Here is a 16,502-nt window from a genome sequence, read left to right as displayed (position 1 = left end):
GACCACAGAAGAGAAGATGTTACTTCTTTTTTTAAAAAAAAACAAACAACTTTTTAAAAATAACTTTTTCTCTCTCTTTTTTTTTTTTAAAAAAAAGTGTCCCTGGATTCTTTGAAAAAAAATCTGGTAACCTTAAGCTAACTCCACCTCTGTGAACAAGAATTGTTTCTGTGGCAGGCTAGCAATAACTGCTTGGGGAAGAGGTTGCAAAATGGTTTAACAGGTTGAATAGGAAGCACTGTAGCAATGAAAGTTAGATTTCAGTGTCTGTGACCAGAAACATTCCCTGCAAAAACTTTCCAAAACAGTCTCTGTCCGAGTATCTATTTTCTAACCAGTAAAATGTCACACTCACATTGCCAATGTTTATAAGTGCTGCGAACATGACCCTAAACATGCTAATGATGGAAAAAGCATTAGATTTTCTACTTTGCCTTGAAGAGAGACACTAGAGATGCTTTTTAAAAAGAATCTCATTTATCCAAACCCAATTATCTAGTCTAGTATCCCAAAAGGCCTCTGCAGTTGGCAGTCCAGATGTGGATACACAGTACATAGCCAAAACCATAGCTATGTATGCAACAAAGTTCAAATCACGAAAGGGATACCATGAATGAACCAAAGCGTGGTTTTGCATTCCTCCCTTCTTTGAAGGTTTAGAAGCTCCAACAGAGCTTTATGGGGCCAGTTTTTTTCTTCTGGGCCCCACCCGCACTAAAGCAGCATTATTCTACTTTAATCAGCCATGGCTTCCCCCCAAAAAATCTTGGGCAGTTTAGTTTCTTAAGGGCCCTGAAAGTTGTCAGGAGGTACCTGACAATTCTCAGAGCTACAACCAATCCCTCTTTCCTAAGAAACTCTGGGAAACAAAGGTATATTCATTGCTTTATCTGGTTCTATTTGAAGATGTCTAATCAGGATAGCAACTGAGGAAGTTGAAGGCACTGTATTGTGGTGGCTCTGCTCCTACCTATGAGGCCATTACTAGAAAACAGCACTAGGTGAATATTGCTCAAACATGTGGTTGAGTTGTGGGGGTCCCACAGGCATCCCTTCTGTCTCCTCTGCTATTCAACATCTATGTGAAACCATGGGAGCTGTCGTCCAGGGATCTGGAGCATGGTGTTGTCCAGCACTGCCCAAGATTTTTTGGGGGGAAGCCATGTTGTCAGTATACTGATGACACACAGCTCTATCTCTCCATTCCATCTGACTCAGGAGAGACCGTGCAGGTGTTGGTCCAATGTCTGGAAGCAGTGAAGGACTGGATATAGCCAATAAGGCTGAATCTTGATATGATGGAGGTGCCCTGGCTGGAGGGAATTAAGTGAGCAACCTGTTCTGGGCAGGGTGCCACTGCCAGGAGCTGCCTGGGTTGCACTGACAGGTGACAGGACTTTCTCAGAGATGATTCCCTGTTTGTGGAATGTCCTCCCTGGTGGGAAAGGTCTGTTTCCCTCACTAATTTTTAGGAAGAAACATTCCTGTTCACCTAGGTATTTAGGTGGCTGAAAGAGACTGTTCCCGGCTATCTTAAATTTATTAACTGTGATGCAATTATTTGACATGTTTTTAGGTGTTCTTAATGCCTTTAAATGTTTTCGGATTTTTAAAAATCCTTTTAAAATGTTCTAAACATGTTTTGAATAGCATTTTCCACCAGTTTGCTACACTGGGCTCCTTTGGGAGAAAGAGTGGGACAGAAATTCAATAAATAAATAAATTTCCTAGAAAGGGTAAAATGCAAAAGGCACGATCCAGTGATCTAGATTAGCCCCAAAAGCATCAATCATGGTGCAGGCTTGGCTGATTCACAGCACATGCTGATAGCATCTATCTGAAAAGCTCGTTTCACTGCCATTGCAAACTTTCTAATGACAGAGTTACAGGCATAGCTTCATAAACGGCTGCATTAGCTATCTTGAAGGCATGCAGAATAGTTTGTATATATTGTAACCCATCTAATAAAAACTGGGTTACGTCTGCCGCGCTCTCCCTCCCCTTCTGATACATTTGTGCTGAAAACTGCCCCTTGCATCTGTCCCTTGGAAGCGGAGGATTAAATGTAACATTTTGGACAGCAAAAAATGTGCAAAGGAAATACAAAGCAGTGCAAGCAACGCATCATACCAGGAAATGATGTTCGTCCGAAGGGTCAAAAGCATTTAGCACAAATCTTACTCAATTACGTCTCTTGAAATGCAAAGAGAGAACTAAAACTTTTTCAACCATTTACAGTCATCAAAGCAGAAGGACTTAAGTAGATAAATCTCCTAACCTGGGAACACAGGAATTCAAGTTGCAGGCTACATTTTCTGTTCCACCAATGCACTGGGGGAGGTGTTTGTGGAAAGGGAGAGAATCACTAATCAAGAAACTGCCCGGACTCTAATCTATGCTAACAGAAAGTTCCACAGTTGCAACACAAACAGACACTTTCCCTGTTTTAAAAATTCCTAGAAAGCATTATGAATATTGGTTTCTCTTGGACAGTAATGGTTGTGAGAACATGACACACTGGTGGTTTCCATACAAAATTCCGTAAAAGAATAACTGCAATAATAGCATAGCCCAACTATATTTGCCACAAGTAGAGATGGAGGACAAAATTGTTTTTGTTTGCATTTTAATGAAAAACTACCAGGTTTGCACTTCTCGAATGAACACGTGAACCAAGACGCAGCCTCCAAATACCTTAGAGAACTGAAATTGCCCAGTTTGTCCATGCCTAGACAACAACAACAAAAAACAACAACCCCAGACCACTTTCTGTTCTACTGTTTGGAAGGGAAGCCAAATGCCTGCTGCAGTGTCTTAAAATCTCTGCAGCACCTGGCAATATGCAAAAGCCAATACAGGAATCTATGGGATGCTTTCATTAAAGTGCAGGACACTCTTAAGCATGGTTTATAAAGAAGTGAGCCCCATTGTATTCTGTTAGACTTACTACCTAGTAAACATGATTGCAACTTCAGACATATATTGAAAATCCCAAACAGCAGTTTCCATGGTTTTTTAATTATTATTTTAAGTTCCTTCTCCTAATTTATTACTTAAAATCAGGCTGATCACTATACTAGGTGTCATACAGAAGTTAAGAGGCATGGCCTCACCTGTGGGTTTACAATGAAATAATTGGTTCTACAGTGGTACCTTGGGTTAAGAACTTAATTCCTTCTGGAGGTCCGTTCTTAACTTGAAACTGTTCTTAACCTGAAGTACCACTTTAGCTAATGGGGCCGCCACCGCCACGCAATTTCTGTTCTCATCCTGAAGCAAAATTCTTAACCTGAAGTACTATTTCTGGGTTAGCGGAGTCTGTAACCTGAAGCGTCTGTAACCCGAGGTACCACTGTATCTAAAAGCCTTGCAGTCTGCTTCTCAGAAGTAAGTTCAACAGAACTTAGCCACAAGGAAGAGCACATAAAATTGCAGCTCAAATTCTTAAGTGCTTGTGGCATTTGGTTTTCTATAAAAAGGGGTGAGCACAAAGTAGCGTTTCAATAAAAAAAAGTTGCTTAAGGCTTCGCCATTAGCTGGTAAAGACTATATATTTAAAAGAAGAAACTTGGGAGGGGGGTGTTTATTGTGGCTTTTAAAAAATCATTCGGTGTCTGGAACCCTCTCCACAGTAATCTCAATGAGCACTCATAAAGAAAAAGAAAATACAGTTCCTTCCTAACACATACTTTATGTGTCTTCGATCCAAAGCAGCATCTGCATGGAAAAGTCACAAATATTGCAATCTCATCCCTTTCTAATAAGTGAAAGAGAGCACAGACATAGAATCAAACACAGCACCATTTCCAAAATAAATACAGCCGTGGATTGCAGTTCAACTGCACATAGTAGATAGACTTAACTCTCTAGGGACTGAGAAGCGCGAAGTTAATTCAGAGGCAACGCAGCCCCTCAGCCACTAAAGTTGTCCCTTATGCTAATGTGGCATTGCCCAATTACAGGAGCTCTTGCTTAAAGTGTACAATTAACGCAAGGGTTTAAGAAATCAGAGTTACTCACAGAGTCGTCCTGGAGATGCAACAGCCAGCTTTTCTTACGACAGGAAATTCCAGTGCAACATCATGTACGATGCAGAACCGACAGGCATGGAGTCAGGAACAGACGGGCCCCTGGGATTACGGCAGCCCCAAGACGCGTGCTAGTGCATGCCGAACTATAATTTATGAAACGGAGCTCGTTTAATCAGCCAATCGGTTGGCTTCTCCCTAACAAGTCTAACTGGCTCTGAAGGGCAGAAAGCACTGCAACAGAACAATAAAAAAGAGACGATATCCCACACGCTAAGCTGCTTAGGATGGAATTGCTTTCTGTGACAGGAGTCTGGTGGGGGAGGGAAGCAGTCTCTCCCATTCTCCCTCTCTTTTTAAAACAGAGTAACAGGTGATCTGCTTCCGTGTAACAAAACAGCTGGAAATCTGAGCTCTGGATTTAATTTGAATCACATGTGCAAGGAAGGATCATAGCAGTACTGTTCTCCCCTCACCTTCCTCCAGCCCACCACAAATATTCAGCTCTCCCTTTTTGTATGCTGTTACAGAAGAAACAGCCAAAGCATCCATGTTTTGCTAAATTGCCGTACTGCTGGCCATTTTAAAACACGCACACACACGCACACACACATTATCACATTATGTTATCTGCTCTTTTCAGCACCCTTGTTTCCAGGAAGATGGTCAAATCTAAATTCTGTGAAGAGGAGGGTGGTTTAATTTTTAATTCGCACAGAAGGCTCTGGCTCAACCTTGATGATGCCTTCCTACGGCAGATTACCAAATATTCAAAAAAGGAGATATATAGTAGTTATGGGAGGCTTCAACTACCCCAATATCTGTTGGAACTCAAACTCTGCCAAAAATGTAAATCCCAGCAAATTCCTCCAGCGCCTCAGCGACAATTTCATTTCCCAGAAAGTGGAAGAAGCAACAAGGTCATCTATCTTGGACCTGACCCTCACCAAAAGGGGGCAACTGATTGATGGAATAAAGGTAAAAGGTAAGATTAAGGCCAGTCAAGGTTAAGTCCAGTCAAAGGCAACTATGGGGTTGTGGTGCTCATCTCATTTTCAGGTTGAGGGAGCTGGCATTTGTCCACAAACAGCTGTCTGAGTCATGTGGCCAATATGACTAAACTGCTTCTGGTGCAACAGAACACCATGCCAGAAACCAGAGTGCATAGAAACACTGTTTTCCTTCCCATTGCAGCAGTACCTATTTATCTACTTGCACTGGCGTGCTTTTGTCACCCCGTTGCGGGGAGTCAAACCACCGACCTTCTGATTGACAAGCCCAAGAGGTTCAGTGGTTTAGACCACAGCACCACCCATGCCCCTCAAGTGGAAGTGGAAGTACTGTGAACCATGGGAGGAAGTGACTGTGTGCTCTTGGGTTTCATGATACAAAGGTAAGGAAGAGTAATCTGGACTTTAAGAAGGCTGAAGAACTATTCTTCAAAAAGCTGAAGAACTATTGGGTGAGATCCCATGGTCAGAAATACTGAAAGAGAAGAAAGTCCAATATGGATGGGTGTTTCTTAAAGGTTCAATAATGAAGTCCCAAAGGCAGACCATTCCAACAAGTGGGGGGCATCTAAAGAAACTGTTGTGGTTGCATAAGAAACTTACAGATGAACTGAGGTTTTAGAAAGCCATGTACAAGAAATGGAAGAGAGGGGAAATCACAAAGGAAGCAAAAATATAAGTAGCCAACAGTTGCAGAGAGAAGGTCAGGCAGACCAAAGCTGAGAATGACCAGTAATGTCTGCATATCCCAAGACTGTATCTTTGCAGTGATGACAGGTTCTGGGGTAAATCCATGGCAAGCTCAATTAAATTCAGCCTAGACAAGAACTGAGCATGTAGGAACAAGTGCAATGTGGCCTTGGAGAGCCCAGTTCCTATCCTGACAACACTCATTCTCTTATGTAGGTTCCATTTCCCGTGCTGCCTTTCTCTTCTTCTGCTCCACCAAATCACCATTCATTTTAAACACAGAAGAGCAGGATACCCGCCAGCCTAGTAAAATGGTGCCTGGTGTGGTAAAGCAAGAATGGAGAACCAGCAGCCTTCCAAATGATGCTGAACAGCAACTCCCATCACCCCTAACCATTGATCATGCTAGCTGGGGCTGATGGAGTCCAACAATATCTGGAGGCCCACAGGTTTTCCCACCCCTGTGGTAAAGCTACTTATCCACATCAGATTACAGATGTGGAAACTGCTCAGCTTAACTGTTTCCCATTTTGCTTAAGAAAAAGATACTCCGCCATTCCTACGAAGTTCAAGGTGGCTTAAGAGGACCAATAAAATGACAAATATCTAAAAAGCAATGCAGCAGCAACTAAAGCACCACCATAGACAAGTTCCCCAGATCATGTTTGATGGTTTTAAAAGCTTCTCAGAGGTCCAGGAATCAGTAGGCTTCATCACCCCACTGTCCTCCCAGTGGGAGCCATCTATCAGAGTGACCAACCCAAAGCAGGTTAATGCCAAATCAGAAACTGAAATTGGACTGATGTGGATACAGATAATCAGTGTCTTCTGGGAGGGTCTGAATTATTATAGAAATCTCTGCACTTATGAAACATTTTTACTTAGCCTTCCTCCTGACATGTTAGTTTTCTCAGAGGAGGACTGTCTGTGGAGCAGGAGTCAGTCATATGCAGTGCTATTTTTCTAGAAAAAGAGGTGCCAGAAGTCACCATGAATGCCTCCCTTGTTCTCTTATAATGGCAATGGCACCCACCTGAGAGGTGCTGGAAGTTCTGGCTGAAAAAAGCCCTCGTCATATGTTTCTCCCAACCTTCAGTTTGTACCAAAAAAAAAAAAGTCTCAAAGCTCAATATTAGATGTTCAGTCAATACAGATCCAATTTCATCCAAGCCCCACAAATGATCCGCTTGTACAAATGCCATCTATAACTCACGGCCCTGGCACCAAATGAGACAGGAAGGATGGAATATCCCAACATCTACATCAGGGCAATGTTTCAAAAACGTGGCATTCTACTGACATAAAAGGAATGTTAGCATTGGCACAAATAGCTTAGAATCATAACCTTTCAGAGAAGCAACGACGTACAACAGTCTTGCTTGTGGACAAATGTTCCTTGTGAAAGCTGCAGAAAAGCCAGTTGGACCACCTCCCAAGCCACCACTGTTTGATTTTGAAGGCATGCTTACATCTTTGCAAACACAGGCTTTTAAAATAAACTTATAATGTCAATATCTTCTGGCTGCCCAGGTACCTATAGATTAGCAGTTTTTCATCTTTTGCATTTCCAAAAATCTCTGCCCTTCTGTAGCCCACTGTCTGAGCCATCTGGGTTCCCTTGTTAAATTAATTCCTTGTCCTACAGGCACCTTTCATATAGCACACTCTTCTTGCTTCTGTTTGAGTCATGTCTGTAATCTGGATGATTAGAGGATGCACACTTCCATTAGAGAGACTAATCTGTTGTGAACATCTGGGTACAGGAGATCCTGATTAACTATAGGGGTTTGAACATCACAGACTCTGTATCCCATATCCCTATAAGTTAAAATTTGCTCAATGCAGGGGGACAGGGGCAGGATGAACAGCCTGAAATATAAGTAGAACAGCACATACTATGCATGCATAAAGTACAAAGTTCAATCCTTGGCATCTCCAGTAGAGATGGGATAAACTCCTGTCTGAAACCCTGAAGAGTCATTACTGGTCAGTGTTGGCAAAAACAAAGAAACAAACCACTAGTTGATCCAATGGTCTGATAACTTCCTGTGTGGATACCAATAAAGATTGTGCTTTATCTTGAAGTGTAGTCATTCTCCAGCAGTACAAACAGCAGAAACATATGCTGTACTCCATTTCAGATTGTGAGAAACTTAATTGGTCTACCAAGCATTGCCAAAGTATAGTGGATGGAAAATGAATTTCCCTAAGTTGCCCACCAGCAACAGGAAGATGCTACTCTATACAATGATCAAGGGGCCACATTACATGGTGAATCTGAACCTCCAGGTTCAGTTTTCATCAGGTACAAAGACATTATGAGAACTTAAACCATCTTTGAAATATGCCAGTTAAATTGTATGAATCATCTCTCTGTCTCATCCTTTCCCATGTCAAACACCCAACTCTTTAGAGGCTGAGAATCTGTATCTTCCAATGTCAACATCAATTCACCTTACTGTTCTACTAAGTGACATGGATCTTATTGGGAGTTACTTCCAAGTAAACATGAAAATAGGTGCAGCCCCAATTTTACACATTTTAGCAGGACCAGCCCAAGACATTTTGCTGCCTGAGGCAAAGGAAGAGATGATTCCCTCGCACAACATTCAACGTGTAGAAACCGAAGGAACTGGTAGTTGAGTCTTACTTAACAATGTCCTTTGTTAATTTAGGGTGCTTCCAGATGGGGACTTCATACAGTAGATGGGCCATACAGATTCAATTTTCCTGTGGGTGCAATTGGCACATTAACCTCCACACATTTTTCAGTCTTAATATTAATGGCTATTCCTCCACTTGCCATCCACACAAGTTGACAGAATGTATTCATGATGTGGGAAATTCAACCTCTCTCCCACTTTCCCCCCATTCTAGGCACGCACAAACTACAAAGGTGTGCATGCACCTTTTCTTTAAAAAATGTAATAATCCCCAGGAAGAGTAGAAGACAAAATGTTACCAGCATGCTTCACAATAGGCAAAATGGAGGGCTTTGGGGAGGAGGAGGTGATACCGTAGCAAAAATAGATTTATTTTTCATTGGTTTTTATTTCCTTTCCAATCATCCAAGCAGGAAGCATCTTAAACACTAAATGATAGTACTGAAATAATTATTGGTAAGAGATCCAGGGGGAACCATGAAATTATAGGCCAGTTAGTTTAGCATCTATTCCAGGAAAACAGAAGGGAAAATATAGCACGATCCTCCTTTCTTCCAAGCGGGCTGCTCCCAATTGATCTTGGCAACTCAACAACTTTGTCCCAGGTGGGGCTGTTCTTCAGGCTAGCCGGCAGGTTCTCCATGAGAGATGTGGACCTGGCCAGCAAACTGCGGACAGAGGGAACTCCTTGGTAAGATTTCTAAGTTAAATTTATCTTTTTTAACTTTTAAACACAGAAGGCTTTTAAACAAACTGAGGCTCTTACTCATAAGTAAGAAAGAGATCTTTATTCAGGCAGGTCACAGTACAGATTCAGTAGCAGACGCAGAGCTGAGGAATTACAGTTCAGGGTGAAATTATCAAATATGTCCCAGTAAGGTTCCCTGACCTTCCCACCAAGCCATTAAAGATGAGGCATGGCGTCATCACTCACAAGAGACTCTTGTCCTGGGGGAATGTCGGGATTGCAAACATGCACTATGTCAGGGAGTATGGGTCTGTTCCCATCAGTGAAGGCAGCGCCTGGTTCTGATCCAAGCACTGTGATGGTTAAACTACAGTTCCCAGGATTCTTTGGGGGGAGCCGTGATAGGTATAAATATGTTTTAAGCATATGGTGTGGATGTGACCTAATACATGTACAGTGGTACCTCGGGTTACATACACTTCAGGTTACAGACTCCGCTAACCCAGAAATAGTGCTTCAGGTTAAGAACTTTGCTTCGGAATAATAACAGAAATTGTGCTCCGGCGGCGCGGCAGCAGCGGGAGGCCCCATTAGCTAAAGTGGTGCTTCGGGTTAAGAACAGTTTCAGGTTAAGAACGGACCTCTGGAACGAATTAAGTACTTAACCTGAGGTACCACTGTATAGTCAAACTGTCCCCATTACCTGGGGATTGTTAAATCACTATCAGTTTGCATCCAGGAAAGCTTTTTTGGTGTGTGGTGGGGAGATGCCTATTTGATTTTTTTCTCAGTGTTGCTGGACTACAACTCCCAGCAGCCTCAGCAAGCATGGCCAGTGGCCAGGGAAGATGGACATCTTAGAGTGGCTGGGGCAACCTAGCCAGATGGGCAGGGTATAAATAGTAAAGTTGTTGTTAGTTCAGCAATGCCTGGAGAGCATTCACAGGTTCCCCACAAAGGCTTTAGATGTTTTCCAAGAAGCATGGGACCATTTAACTGTGAACAGGTCACAATCATCTGGGAATATGTTTTAAAATGACTCTAGCATAGAGGCACGAAAGACCCTCATGAGGAGCTTCCACTCACATAATTGAGTGATTTAGAGGTTTAGAGATGTGTCCCTGATAAGGCTGACATACAGACATACACCCCTCCCCCCCAAAAAAACCCACAATAAATTGGACGGCAGAGCGCATGTTCTGAAGGAACAATGCTCAATTGTTGGTCTGGGAAAGATCTGGCGACCTGCTGCCAGCCTGAGTGGACAGTACTAGTCTACATGGGCAAACGCTCTGGCCTAGCATAAGACAGATTCATACACTGGCTGCTGTGGTGTGCTGCAGACACACATATTGTGGCATGAGCTTTTCTAAACATTTGTAGGGACAAATCAGAAATTTGTTTCAGCTGCATTTTAAACCTTATTAATTCACCAACCTGTGACTTATATGCAGATCAGAATGCAGCTATAAATTGGATTACACACTTCTCTGAAACTGCATCACAAAATTCAATTACAATGAGAAAGCTTATTTTTAGGAGAATTTAAGTATGAATTTTCCATACTTTAAAAAAAAACCAACACAATAAAACCCAGGGTGGAACAGACCTATGACTGAGCAGATGTGAAACTGAAATAGACAGATCCCTCAGTATCCATCAGATGCTAGCCTTGTATTTCTGCTGAGTTTGCCATACAAGGTCTCAAAATATTCAATTGTAATTAATTTTATGTCCATTTGATACAGCAGGAAGCCAATACATCAGAGGTTTACACAATTAGCCCACAGATCAGCTCAGAATTGCATATACGATCCAGCACCACACAGGAATCATTTGAAGTCCACTAATTTCCCCTATGCAAAATACGTTCAAGTTTAAATATTGGATATTCTTGAATATATGACAAGCTTGGAAATGTTTCCGAAATGTTTCCCCACAGTGTCTGTAAGCAAAAATTCCACATTAAAGGACTTGAAGCAGAAATACACTGCTGTTAAATAGCTGTGAAGAAGGCTTAATAATTTAGCCTGCTGTTTTGCCAGATGCTTGAAGGACATAAAAGATCTTTATGTGATTGCCAGAACTCTTCTCTCCACACACAAAACAGAAGGAAGGAAAGTATGTGAGGAATTAAGACATGTCATGGCTTCAGCAGCCTTCACACAACCTGATACCATCCTGACGTTTTGGACACCAGTTCCCATAATTCCCAGCCACCATGGCCAGGGCAGCAGGTTGATGAAGGCTAGAGTAATGTCAAATGCAGAAGAATCTGAATACTACAACAGAAATGCAATGGTGAGTAGGGATTTGTGCTGAGAGCACAAGGAAGCACCAGAGAGGTTTCCCCCTCCGCATGACTAGTAGCCTGGTGCCAAATGCTGGCCGAGGGAGCTCTAATTCTGACGATAGTAAGGATACCAGCTGTGCTTTACAAGATACGATTTGGGGATTGGATTCACGTATATGGATTGTTTGTTTTCCAAGCAAGCATCCAGATTTGCTTGCTGTCAGTTCTGAAACAGAAACACAAAATGCCAACAGAGCATGAACTTTCTCACTGTGTTTTTTTAATGCTGCTGAGACCACAAGGACAGTCTGATCCTGCAAAGGTCCCAGTCCATGGTGGGTTGGAGGTGCTAGCACATACTACAAGGGTTGGATGTAAACTGAGAGCCAGCTGTTTTGTGCAACTGAAGAATTACCATATTTTTCCGTGTATAACACGCCCCCATGTATAAGACGACCCCTATTTTTTGGGACCGCAAAAAAGGGGGGGAATTGCCCAAAGTTGTTCAACTTTTGCGGGGGGGGGGGAGAGATTGCCCAGAGTTGTTGAGCTTTTAAACTTGCCAAGATATACCATTTGTCTTATAATAAATGTTGGAAATGTAATGAAAATGAAGGTACATTCTTTCACCTCTGGTGGACTTGCCCTAGGGTGAAGGCCTTCTGGGAAATGATATATAATGAGCTGAAAAAGGTATTTAAGTATACCTTCACCAAGAAACCAGAGGCCTTCCTTCTGGGTATTGTCGGCCAGAAGGTGTTAAAGAAGGACCGAACATTTTTTATGTATGCAACAACGGCAGCAAGGATACTCATCGCTAAGAACTGGAAAACTCAAGATCTACCCACACTGGAAGAGTGGCAGATGCAACTGATGGACTACATGGAACTGGCCGAGATGACTGGCAGAATCCGAGACCTGGGAGAGGAGAGGGTTGAAGAAGACTGGAAGAAATTTAAGATTTATTTAAAAAAACATTGTAATTTGGTTGAATGTTAAGAAAGGATGCTAGATCATAAATAATCAAATCAAATCAAATCAAATTTTATTAAACGGTCACAGACCAGATTGGTTCGTACAGCTAGTCAGCGAAACATAACACCAGAAAAAACAAAGGACAATTTCAATACAGATTAGGCCATAACAACAATTTAAGATTGGACAGCATGAATAAGATTAAGTATTTGCCTTCGCCTGCATGTTGACATTGGAAAGCTCTTGTTTTCTGCGCCTGATAGCGGCTGCACAGAATTTAGCAACATTGATCGTAATTACAGGAACCTTATCTTCTACCAAGGCTCTCATACATTGAAGTTCTGATTCATTTTTAAGCTTTTGTAGAACTGGGGCAATAAAGGTCAGGCGTAGATCCTCGTAATAGCTACAGTGCAGCAATACATGCAAACTTGTTTCCACTTCCGATGAGCCACATGGGCAAACACGTGACTCATATGGTTTGCCCTCATATCTGCCTAACAGCAGGGCAGAGGGCAGAACGTTTAATCTGGCCAGGGTAAAGGAATGTCTGTACTTAGGTATTTGTAAATAATTGTGCACCACTAAACTAGATGGAATTAAGATGACAAGTAAGTTGAGGAAAAATTATAAACCTATTGGAGAATTAACAGATTAGAGTTAAATGAATGTGACACAAGATTGTAAACAAGATGATAAATTGCAGGCAAGAATTGACAATGATGCAAGTGGGAGCGGGAGATGTGAGGGAGTCCAAAGATGTTACGAAAGTATGTTATGATATATGTTATACTGTTTTTTATCTTTGCATTTATGTTTAAAAACTTTAATAAAATATATTTTTTTTAAAAAAAAAGTTGTTGAGCTTTTTTGGGGGGGGGTCACTGCTGCCAATCACTCTACAGCCTGCCCACCACTACAAATCGCACACATCGCCGCAGCCACCAATCGTCTGCACGCTCGCCACCAAAAGCCCACCTGCCCAATCGACGCAACCACAGCTGATTGCACGCATGCCTTGCCGCTGTCATAAGTCAACATCCAATTGCCGCAGCCGCAGCCAGTCATCAGTAGGCCTTGCTGCAGCAACCAATCACACGCCCGATCGCTGCTGCCAATCTCCTGCTGGCTGCTGCTACCAATCGCCTGTCCCCCTCTGCTATCCCTGTACAAGACAACCCACAATTTTTGCCTATTATGTCTAAGGAAAAAATATCATCTTATACACGGAAAAATACGGTACCCTTGCACAATGAGGTGGAATCAGAATTGCAACTGTGGTTCTGTACTGCATCTCATCCAGGGATTTTATCACGGAGGTGACTTTGCAGGGTCCCCACTACAATGCAAATGTGGGACAGCATTACAGAGATGGGACAGGCATCCTTACAGCACAATCTTAACTATGCTCTTTTTTCCCCAATGGTCCTGATGTCCTAAAAAGTTTGCAAAGGTCTCCACTCTAAGGTGGTTTAAAGCACTCCCTGCATACCTGCAACATGGTTGAACTTTCTCTTCAATCACTTCCTGAGGTCTTTTCCCTTCTGCCAGACCCTCCCCTGCCCCCCCACTCCTCAATGACTTGTGCCATTATTTTTACTGGTCTTGCTCCTCTGCTTTAAACAGCAGCCTGTCCAACGGTTAGCAATGCAGCTGCAGCTTTTTCCGCTACTTATTTCTATGCTAGGAAAAGCTATACCTGCTTATTTTCTATGTGGCAGGCTGCTGTTAAAAAGTAATTGAGCAGGGCTATAAAAATAACAGCGCAGCAGCGACTGCTCTGGTTAGAAACAAAACAGCATCTGCCAGTAGCCTAAAGATTAACTGGGCAATTGCAGCATGAGAAGCACCTACCTTGTTATGTGCACTTTCAGACGCTCAGGAATGAAAGCCCCTTTCTCCACTAAGCTTCCTTTTACACCCATTGTTTGCATACACTCAGACATCCCAAAAACCCTCTGAGCCCTATTGGCACAAAGCACAGAGCCCCCACGGTACGGTTTTTACTAACCTTGCCCTTCTAGGGTGGCCACTTGTGCATCACCCGGCACCCCCAAAAAGAGAACACATGAGCAAACCATTTTCACTAAGCCAGATATTGTTGGACTCCCAACATCATATTGACACATAGAATTGTAGAGTTGGAAGGGATCCTCTGAGGATCATCTAGTCCAACCCCCTGCAATGCAGGAATAGGCAGCTGTTTCATACAGCGATCAAACCTGCAACCTTGGCATTATCATCAGCATGCTCTAATCAACTGAGCTCTCCAGGCAGCCTGAACCTGATCAAGGATGATGGGAGTCCAACAACATGTGAATGGACACAGGTCCCCCAGCCTGGCATAAGCTAATAGAGTACCTGGATAGATTAAAAACAAATAAGAAAAGGGCTATAATTTAAACCTAAATAGATATCTCAGCATAGCAGAGAAGACTGCAACCAGGTTACCTTTGCATCTGCTTGGTCTGATGCCCAGGAATCAGCAACTAGAAGACCTTTGCTCTTCCTTATCTTTCAGCTTATGACTGGACAGGCCTTCAAACAGATGACTATTTCATTTAGAGGACTGTCCTCTGTAAAGCAGGGCACATCACCACTCTATTTACATCTGAAAGTTTTCCGTCTGGTCTGCCACAAAGCCCTGCCCCTGCACAAGCCAGCTCCCACTCAGATTGGCTGTTAAAGCCTCGTGAGCATCCCCAGTCTCGCCATGATTAGAAAGGAGGGGAGAAACCTCTCCCACCTGCTCCAAAACCAGGAAGGAGCCAACCACCCACTACACCTGCCTTGCTACAATTGCCACCCCCAACAATACCACAAGGACAGGTATTCATTTCACTAAAGTTAACTTCTGCTGTTGCACAGAAACACTGTTTGCTAACCACCTTGACCACTGTCAAATTATCAAACAGGCTAACCAAGGTCAGACCTACTGGAATTGGCACAATATGGCACCTGCCACCCCCAAAATTTCCTGGTATAAGGCCCTTTTCAATCTATGGCACTGGTTTGGGATTATGTCAGTGCTGAAGTAAAAGAACCGATATTGTGTTACTGTTATTGTAATTGAACTCCTGTATTGCAACATACAAGATCCACGTCTCTGGGGAGACTGACATGTGTATAAGTACTATTTGGACGCATTAGCTACTTCAGTTGTTTACAGAATCTAAAAAACGGTCAAGGCTGAAGTGCATCTAAGAAAGGAGTTTAACTGACACGGAACTAGCCAGCAAAACCAGTTGTGTAAAGTTCAGTAAGCCTGATTTGCCAAGTGCCCTGGGATTTGCCAAATACAACAGCTTTCACCAATGGGACAATGGCAACTAAGATGATGCATAACAGAAAGGGGGGTGGAATACACAAAAGCAAGTGGAGCTACGCAATTTTTCCATGCTCTCATCCCCCAAGCTCCACAAAGCCTCCCCCACCTAACCAGATATAATGCAAAACCCTAGCAGAAACCTCGACTACGTACAGCAGCCTTGATTTCAAGTTTATTAGTCTTCTTGCACTTTTTTTTTTTGACATGAAAGAAGGACTATTGATGAACTGAGAACAATGCCATACAGAACCACAACACATTACTTTATAACCTAGCAAACCAAAACAAAGCCCCAATCTCCGAGCAGTGAGAGATTCCAGGTATGCTTACCCAGGGTTCGGTTTCCTTAGAATGAAGTTCGTTCTGTTGTGTGTTTAGGATACAGTGGTACCTCGGGTTAAGTACTTAATTTGTTCTGGAGGTCCATACTTAACCTGAAACTGTTCTTAACCTGAAGCACCACTTTAGCTAATGGGGCCTCCTGCTGCTGCCGCGCTGCCGGAGCCCGATTTCTGTTCTCATCCTGAAGCAAAGTTCTTAACCTGAAGCACTATTTCTAGGTTAGCGGAGTGTGTAAACTGAAGCGTATGTAACTTGAAGCGTATGTAACCCGAGGTACCACTGTATATTGTTTTATTTACACATATATACAACCCGAGAACAAGATGGAGGGGCTCTAAACATTAACACCCCAGGAGATCTTGCTTCCCCATTAAGCTTCCAGGGGAGCCCCAAAGCCCAGTACAGATCAAGAATGTCTCTGTCTCGTTTCAGGCCTGCTTCCAACCCATATCAACAGCAGTGGCTTTTGCTCTCCTACCTAACTG

The 16,502-nt window shown here is 42.8% G+C and overlaps 1 protein-coding gene across 2 annotated transcripts in view; it reads right to left on the bottom strand.

The window, feature by feature from the left end:
* PDE4D (phosphodiesterase 4D) overlaps positions 1-16,502 on the bottom strand; it is a 627,484-nt gene that overhangs the window by 610,480 nt on the left and 502 nt on the right. Inside the window, exon 1 of one of the 2 annotated variants that reach the window (XM_081880735.1) lies at positions 4,021-4,123. The exons of the other annotated variant lie outside the window; for it this stretch is intronic. The gene's annotated coding sequence lies outside the window, so the exon portion shown is untranslated. Of the gene's footprint in view, positions 1-4,020; positions 4,124-16,502 lie in introns of those variants that run through there. 2 annotated transcript variants of the gene reach the window in all.

The sequence above is a fragment of the Podarcis erhardii genome (genome assembly GCF_964252035.2).
Source record: "Podarcis erhardii genome assembly, chromosome: 11".
In the NCBI taxonomy this organism is placed as follows: domain Eukaryota; kingdom Metazoa; phylum Chordata; class Lepidosauria; order Squamata; family Lacertidae; genus Podarcis; species Podarcis erhardii.
Note: the sequence above shows the minus strand (reverse complement) of the source record. Positions and strands in the feature narration are given on the sequence as shown.